At 42.1% G+C, this 7624-nt stretch overlaps 1 long non-coding RNA gene across 2 annotated transcripts in view; it reads left to right on the top strand.

Moving 5' to 3' along the window:
- The window catches only part of LOC109610699, a 64866-nt gene extending 61822 nt beyond the window's left edge, over positions 1-3044 (top strand). The window contains exons 4-5 of one of the 2 annotated variants that reach the window (XR_003407040.1): positions 1979-2058; positions 2159-3044. This is a non-coding gene — a long non-coding RNA (uncharacterized LOC109610699). Of the gene's footprint in view, positions 1-1978 lie in introns of both variants that reach the window. The other variant, XR_002192977.2, reaches the window with a different exon arrangement.
- The last annotated feature ends 4580 nt before the right edge of the window (positions 3045-7624 follow it).

Here is a 7624-nt window from a genome sequence, read left to right on the forward strand (position 1 = left end):
CTGGGGAATCAATTAGGATATATACTCCTCTGCGCGCGCTCATCCCACAGAATCTGTGCGTGTGACGCGAAAGACGCGTAGACGCAAGGGAATTTTTTATACTCTGCTCATAGCTCTGCAGCTGTCCGCGCGTGGTTTCGGCACACGCGCGACAAGAGTGGATTCCCCACTGTTTGCAGTAACGATCACATTTGTCGCGATTTACGTGTATTTATAAAATTTCCGCCGTTACGTCGCGTTTAAAGTAATGCACGCCATTATCGCGTTACATAAACGCGCATCGTTTGATATTCAGGTACGCGATTTCAGTGTTCTTCTAGTCTCATGATATCTCGTAATACCATAATTTCGTAAAACAGAGAGACACACGGAGAGACACGCGTTTCCAGATAATTGGAGGATTTTGTATATCGGTCTGCCGAAACAACGTTCGCGGCTTCCTCGAAAAATGAAGTAGTATTTAATTTGATGCTTGTATCGTCCCAGTAGTGTTTCAACGATCTTGTACGAATCATCACGCACAGATAAATTTGATAATACGGCGTTAAAACGGCGATACCACGCGGTATCGATCGTCCGTATGGCATATCTCGCCTTATTACGCAGCGAGACATTTTTTACGACTCTTTCTGCATTTTCCAGTGACATAAATTACGGGCATTTCCTAACCACGTACGCGGACCCCTTCGATTTATCCATAAAAATAGTCGCATTGTCGAAACTCCGTTTCCCGTATGCCGCGCTGGGCGTTTCTTTTTTTCATGTAAATTTTACTGCACGGCGGAAGGAGGCCTAATTTTTTTCGCAAGGGCGGTTCCCGCCGCCATTTTGTGCGGCTGGAAGGGTCGCCAGGCGCCCCTGAATTTACTCTAATTACTTTCCCGGGATATTACGGCTCTGCAGAAATGTTATTGATAACAACTGCTTGTTGGCTCCGCGTTGTACGGGCTTCTGCCCACTGTAAATTATTCTTAAAATCGGTCATTATTTCTAATTTGCGACAAACATCATCGTTAGATCTTACGACCTGTTATTAGCGAGACGCGAACGTTATTATTATTCTCCCGTCTAACGTTAACAGGCATTTTTATCGTTGCGGTTGTTACGCTCGTTCGAAGAAACGAAAATTTATCGTTTTACGCTGGGGTGGGTTTTAGAGCGTAAATACAGCAGTCTTTTTTGTAACTGTACACTTCCATTGAATCATATCTGAAATTCATCTGTAATATTTCGGCTTAGTCGATAGCCATTGGATTGCTCGTATCAAAAATGTTGTACGCTTGATCGAAAGATGTGCGAGGGAAATGTGTAAGATAATAATATGACAAAAGACAAAAGACAAAAGTATGATGATGTAACATCATCCGTAGATGGTGCGCAATTTAAATGATCAACTTTTCAAGAATTTTACAGCTGTTTGCGTACTACCACCATTAAACGATACTCTATTTGCATTTAACACTCTTAACAATAATTGCGACACAATGTGTTCACTTTCTAATTCAAGCGCAACGCGTACACGAATTTTAAAGAGTTGTTTAAATGTAAATGAGGTGTAAAAGGACGTCCATTTTCCTTGTTCGGTGTTTGCCCGTGTTATTGCAAGTGCGACATTGATTAAAATCCTGACGTTTAAAATAAATTATTTCGACCCTGAAAGAGAGTGACTAAATAAAGTCACTTTTATATTCGATCTATTGTTATTATATTCGTCTATGTTTATTAATAATCGATCAAAAAGAGAATGCTCGAAAGAATTTTTATTCTCATAGTTTCTTCGAGATTTGTTCGTTAAAAAAAATGTATTTCCAATATGTGCTGCGTAAATGATTGATGGAATTGTCGTGCTCTTGTTTGAGCACCAAAAAAGTACGTAACTAAAAAAATATTGCATTCCTTTATGTAACTTTGATTTTGATGGCATCCCTACACATTTGACAAGATTTTTGTGGATTTAGTGTACTCTTTTTACCAACAGCTCTGACAAAATGGTGAGTATCGTGAAGCCGCGAGCCGTCGGACAGCAGATTGCGTCGATGAAGATACAAAACCTTTCTGGTAAGTTTGTCGAGTGTCAGCAATAGTTTTTGCGATGTTTATAATATATTGATCGTTTGAAGATCGCAATCAAGTGATTGCAACGTCAACCTTATCGTAGTTAGATCACTGATCGGATCAATCGCCAACGATTACGCAATGGTGATGTATAGAATCGCGAAACGTGAGAGCCGTGAGTGACCGTGGAAGAGACCTTTGTCTTCATTAGACTATCGATCGGCAAATGCATTATTATCGGTGCATGGATTCCGAAACGAGTCAACTGAATCACAAACAAGCGATACTGGATGATAATGTTTGTGCTGATTTCTCGCGATTTTACGCGTTTAACGTTTATAATTTGTCAGGTGAGGTAAGGTGATGGCAACGATACCGTTTTGTAGCGATTTACTCATGTCATCTGAATTAAAATAAAAAAATTCCATCTTTGACAAATTTTCGGATCTTGAGAATTTTGTGCGAGGACGAGGAATTATTGGCCACATGTCGCGTGTTTTCTATTTATTTATTGTTGTACAATCCAATGAAAAGTGTTTCATGTCGGTGTGAATTTGCGTTAACCCCAAATCAATATTTGTGATGCGCATACTTCGATTGTACGCATGGGGAACAATATCGGGAATAAATTTTCCGGTATTTCTATCCGCTTGCGGTTCATTGATAGACATATTAATGTGTACATGTGTAACGAAACAAATGAAATCGGCTTGTTACTTGTAACTGCGATACTATAATCGTACGTATCCAATAAACGCCGGAGGCTGCTGAAAGCTCAAGCTAATTCGAAAACGGCAACTGCGTCGTAGATATTATTCATCGGATATATTTCCACGAGATAGTAAGTAGCGAAAAGGGAATCCCGAGCGAGGCGGTGCATCGCGATAACCGCATTAATTATGCAAACATTTTTCTGGATAGATGCATTATCTGTTAGAAAGTTGTAATTTACTCAACAATATCAAGTTTTCGAATATAGTATGTAAAGTGCATATTATACATTTTCTACTTCCTCGCTCCACTGATTTCTATGACATTAGTCGCCAATTCTTATATTTATTTCGATGCATTATGCACTAGCACGAATTCAAGAAAGTCAAACATTGTCCGATTCTGTGATTTATGTCACATTTTTCTTTGGCTGTTTTACATGTTTTACATAGGCGGACAGAGTGTTTTGCAAATTTCGGTAGTCCGGTATGCGCAACTAAGTTGAAAGCATTACCGCATAAAATTTTAAACAGATCTCGCAAATCCTACCATTGCGAGGGAAATCTCGGAAAGCGCGGGAGGACCTAATGCCAAACAATTTCGAAAAATTCCGGATCGATCTAACCCAGTAACGGGCGTCGCACGTGTAACGGATTGAATTTAATCCCGGCCATTGTTCGTAACCAGAATTCACCAATCATAGGTGGGTCGATCCAAACCCAGGCATGATACATTCTAGGTGGCTCGAAGAGTTCGATAGCAGGGATGCTCCCGCTACCCGAGAGGGCTTTGAAGCCTCCGCGTGATATAGTGCGTAATAAGTATTGTATTTCGCAATTTTATCAGCCAATTATAAAAATTTATTTTGTTTCCCGTAACGATTCCACACATATACACGTAGCCAAATATTCCATACACATACACGTAGCCAAATATCTGATTTCATTGGGGAGACGAGACAAAATGAAAGTACAAATATGGCGTGTCAAAGTAGTACCATCGTACCAATCGTGTGCCAGTATTATTCGACTGATTTCCTGTTTTCTTTTTATTTTTCGAGGAAAACCGTCTAAAAGACAAAGCCTTTGTAGCTCTTACGCTTGTCCGAGAAATCAAGTTTCACTCTCGACAATCGACACTCTCGGCAATTTCATCGATAATCGGAGGAACCGGTGACCGCAATATCGTTCTTCCTTTGTGCCCGATTGTGTCTCTCTTTGGGTTTTCCCTGATGAGTGTGCGTTCGAAAACGCGCCCGAGCGCGTATTAAAACCGCACGCGTAGGGGACCGTGCGGATTTTCGATTCGCACGCCGATTCCCCCCGACTCTTCTTTGCCGACTTGCAAACAGGCGGACCGTACGGCAACGAAAACGACAAGCGAACAAAAAGCATAGTCACCGCCTAATCCTTGAGGAGGCCGCTCGATATCGCTACCACGCGATCCTCCGGGAGGTTCCCGCTCCCAGGAGGGCGAACGCTGAAGCCGCGCGGTGGCGTGCGGTGGCGCATAATAAGAGAGGAGCATTAGCCCTCCCGTTTATAATCGCGCGATCGGCCGCTTATCCAGGCCAGGGCTGCCTGGACGCGCTGTGGCCCTTTGTTTGCGGAGACTTGCTTTTTCGAACGGCACGAGGGCGGAGGAGGACGAAGGGGTGAACGGAGTGCGAGACAGGGAAGGAGAGAGAGAGCGCGGTGCAGTACAAGCGGGTCGGAGACAGAGCCAGAGGAACGCACCCCTACAGAAACGAAAACGACGACGAATGCTAAACGATCCCTCAACCTCAGGCCAACCCTCGGCAACCCTCTTTTCCTCGTGTTTCTCCGCGTTGTACGGCCTCGCTGATAGGGCAGCCCGGTGCCCGTCGTTGATGCGAACCTCGCGAAAGATGGCTGCCCGCTATTGTCCCCGCCCGTTTTGGTTAGGCACTTTGAAATATTATGCCGGCCGTATCGTCGGTGGTTACCTACGTCCTGCGTCTATTACGTTATATACGTACGCTAGGACCACGTCCACGATAAATGACATCGCGTTCGTGAGAATGCATCCAGCTGTATCCGGAATATCGCTCCGTTCGGCGACCGAATTTTGTCTTTGAAGAATTTTTAGTCAGCCCTTGCTACTCCCTTGCTACGAAATCTGGCTTTGAGCGACTCTACGGCGTATCGTCAACAGAGCGGTCTCACGTGGAGAGAAACGATTAGCAGTTACCTCCATCCAAGTAGCACAAATTAAAATTTCATCTGCACGATAACTGTCAATACCCGCGGTGAAGTTAAGCTTTGTGATGTACCGTACCGCACTTGAGCAAAAATCGGCATTATTCCATTGGAAGACCGTGGTCTTTCATCTCGCACCAATCGGTATTTCATTAAACACCGGTGAGGGTAGATCGATTGGATGAAACGCAACGTCCGGGAAAAGTTTGCGAATCAGGTTTCCGAAATGCACACGTCAATAATTTGCATTCCAATATCGATGCTATCGCAGTGGTTGGTATCAACTTTGATTATTATCCTTTTTCCCGTGTTTGTTTCTTTCTGTTGCATCTCGATCACTTTTTTTTTCGTATTCTCTCATATCGAGACATTAATCACGTTGAATTGTATCTTTGTGCCGAGAAAAAAAATGTAGTTCTCGTTTTACTGTTGAACGGATATCCAAATACATCCTGAATACTCCAAATGGTATGTTCAGTTTATTTGCAATTACTTGACACGTGCATTCTTAATTTTTACATCCGTCAGGGAAATGCAATAAAATCTGTCATCATTTGATCTACGAGTATTTGTGTTGTTATTATTTTTCCCCTTTCGTTGCTACACTATTCATAATATTCATCTGGATTTATCAAAGTTTTAATACGACAACGAAAATCAATCTTTCTAATTTTGAAGAATCTTGTTAACACGCTAGTGGTCGCTAGCTCGTAGAGTCTTAATTGCTATAAATTGCTTTATAAATAAGCCGAGAGGAAACGCGGCGTGGTCGACGTTTTCATTTATCCGCACGCACATTGCACAGCATCGTGAGCGTATCGCTCGCGACTAGTGCACCGGTCAGGTGCAGTTTGCCGTAGCTATGCTCGTTCATTTGACGGAGAATCGGATTTCATTATACATAGCGTGGCTAGATTGAACGGATCAAACAAAATGCCGAATGAAAAGTTTGCAAATAGGCTCTTTAGAAGGAGATCAACACGATTTCGCGTCGGTCTATCTACATAGGAGCCGTCATATCGCGAGCCAATTCCGTGTTCCACGGAAAAGTAATATTGTATTATCGGATATTTTTAATCGATCATTCAACTCACGCACACACACGGGCCGATTACCGCTTCCTAATTATAACAAAGCGATATTATAACAGAAATTTACATGTAAAACTTGTCTTTGAGGCCTAGCTTGATGATTAATACTTTGATCACCCTTTGAGGAAATCGGGACGTAATAGGTGAAACGAGCATATGCGCGCTACTAGCGCGAGTCTATCGACGGGTTGGCAATTGATTATTCGCAAAGAAGAAATATTCGCAACGGCGCGGCGATAATTCAGCGTAGCTTAATGCAGCGGATACTTTATCGATAAATACGTTCATTAACTTTTGCGTCAAGATAATTTGTGTACACATATGTACGTTTATTGAATCGTAGAAGGGATTACCACTGCCGCGATTTAACGAGTGTTTCGAAAATTTGTGTCAATGTTAAGCGATAAAATGGTTTCTCCCATTTTTCATCACGTACATTATTCCGATATTTTAATTGATACACTGATTTCACAAATTTACAAAACCGGTTAACAAAGAATCAATATTTTTCGTCATTCTAGGCGTCATTATGAATGCAACGCGTTAATGTGCACATTTTATCGCGTTGTGGATTTTACAGAAATAATTTAATGAACATCGATTACCAATTATTAGCGAAGCAGCTGTATTTAAGTTGACCCTGTGTCGCTCATCGATCTCTGCTATTTCCGGTTCCACTCTCACTTGACATCAAATGGACTATCCACGCGTCGCCGTTAAACGCGTTACACGAACGCATCACGTTTCCTCTGTGTATCGGTATCTGTGCAATCTTGGATTGATGTAAACATAAATTCGCCGAAAAACTCAATGAAAATATTTCCCATCGTGTTTATTTGCTCGTATTGTTTTTTGCCGTTTGCGTGTTACCGCCCAAACGGTTAGAACCTCGTGGAACAAGCGTTTATCAATTGTGATTCCTGTATTTTCTTACCAAGAATTTAAATTTTATGTTTTCGATAACAGATTGCAATTAATGCGACTGATTTGTCACATGAAAACATTCACGGTAGTACATGATGTGCACACGTAGCGTAATTTGTTATTCGTCAATTTATCCAACAGATCTCTGCGCATCTCTGCGTGATCTTTGTCACTTGCATTACTGATCTACTTGCATTAGAAACTGATTTGCACATCCGATTGGCCACTTCCGCGATCCAGTGTCAATCCATCCAGTTTGCAAATTTCTTCCGCCACTGTCAATATGCACTTTTTTTTCAAATCAATCCTTTTACATCGCGCGGAACGTAAAATACAATTTTGCCTCGTAAACAGCTATCGCGTGTCGCTATATGTATAAACAATGCCGGAACGATCGTTGGTGCACTCGTAAAAAACGATGCTCGAGCGTATCTACTTTATATTACTTACATCGTGCTCCTGTTACATTGTATATTTACTCACTATGGTGACTAAACATTTTGGGGGTCGACCGATATAAATTTTCCGAAATTTCGTTTCGCGGAACCGGATAGACAGACGACGCGTGCGTGCGCAGCCAGGCAGATTAATCAAACGGTAGAAAAATTGGAAGAGGAAGCTATT

Source organism: Ooceraea biroi, chromosome 1 (assembly GCF_003672135.1).
Source record: "Ooceraea biroi isolate clonal line C1 chromosome 1, Obir_v5.4, whole genome shotgun sequence".
In the NCBI taxonomy this organism is placed as follows: domain Eukaryota; kingdom Metazoa; phylum Arthropoda; class Insecta; order Hymenoptera; family Formicidae; genus Ooceraea; species Ooceraea biroi.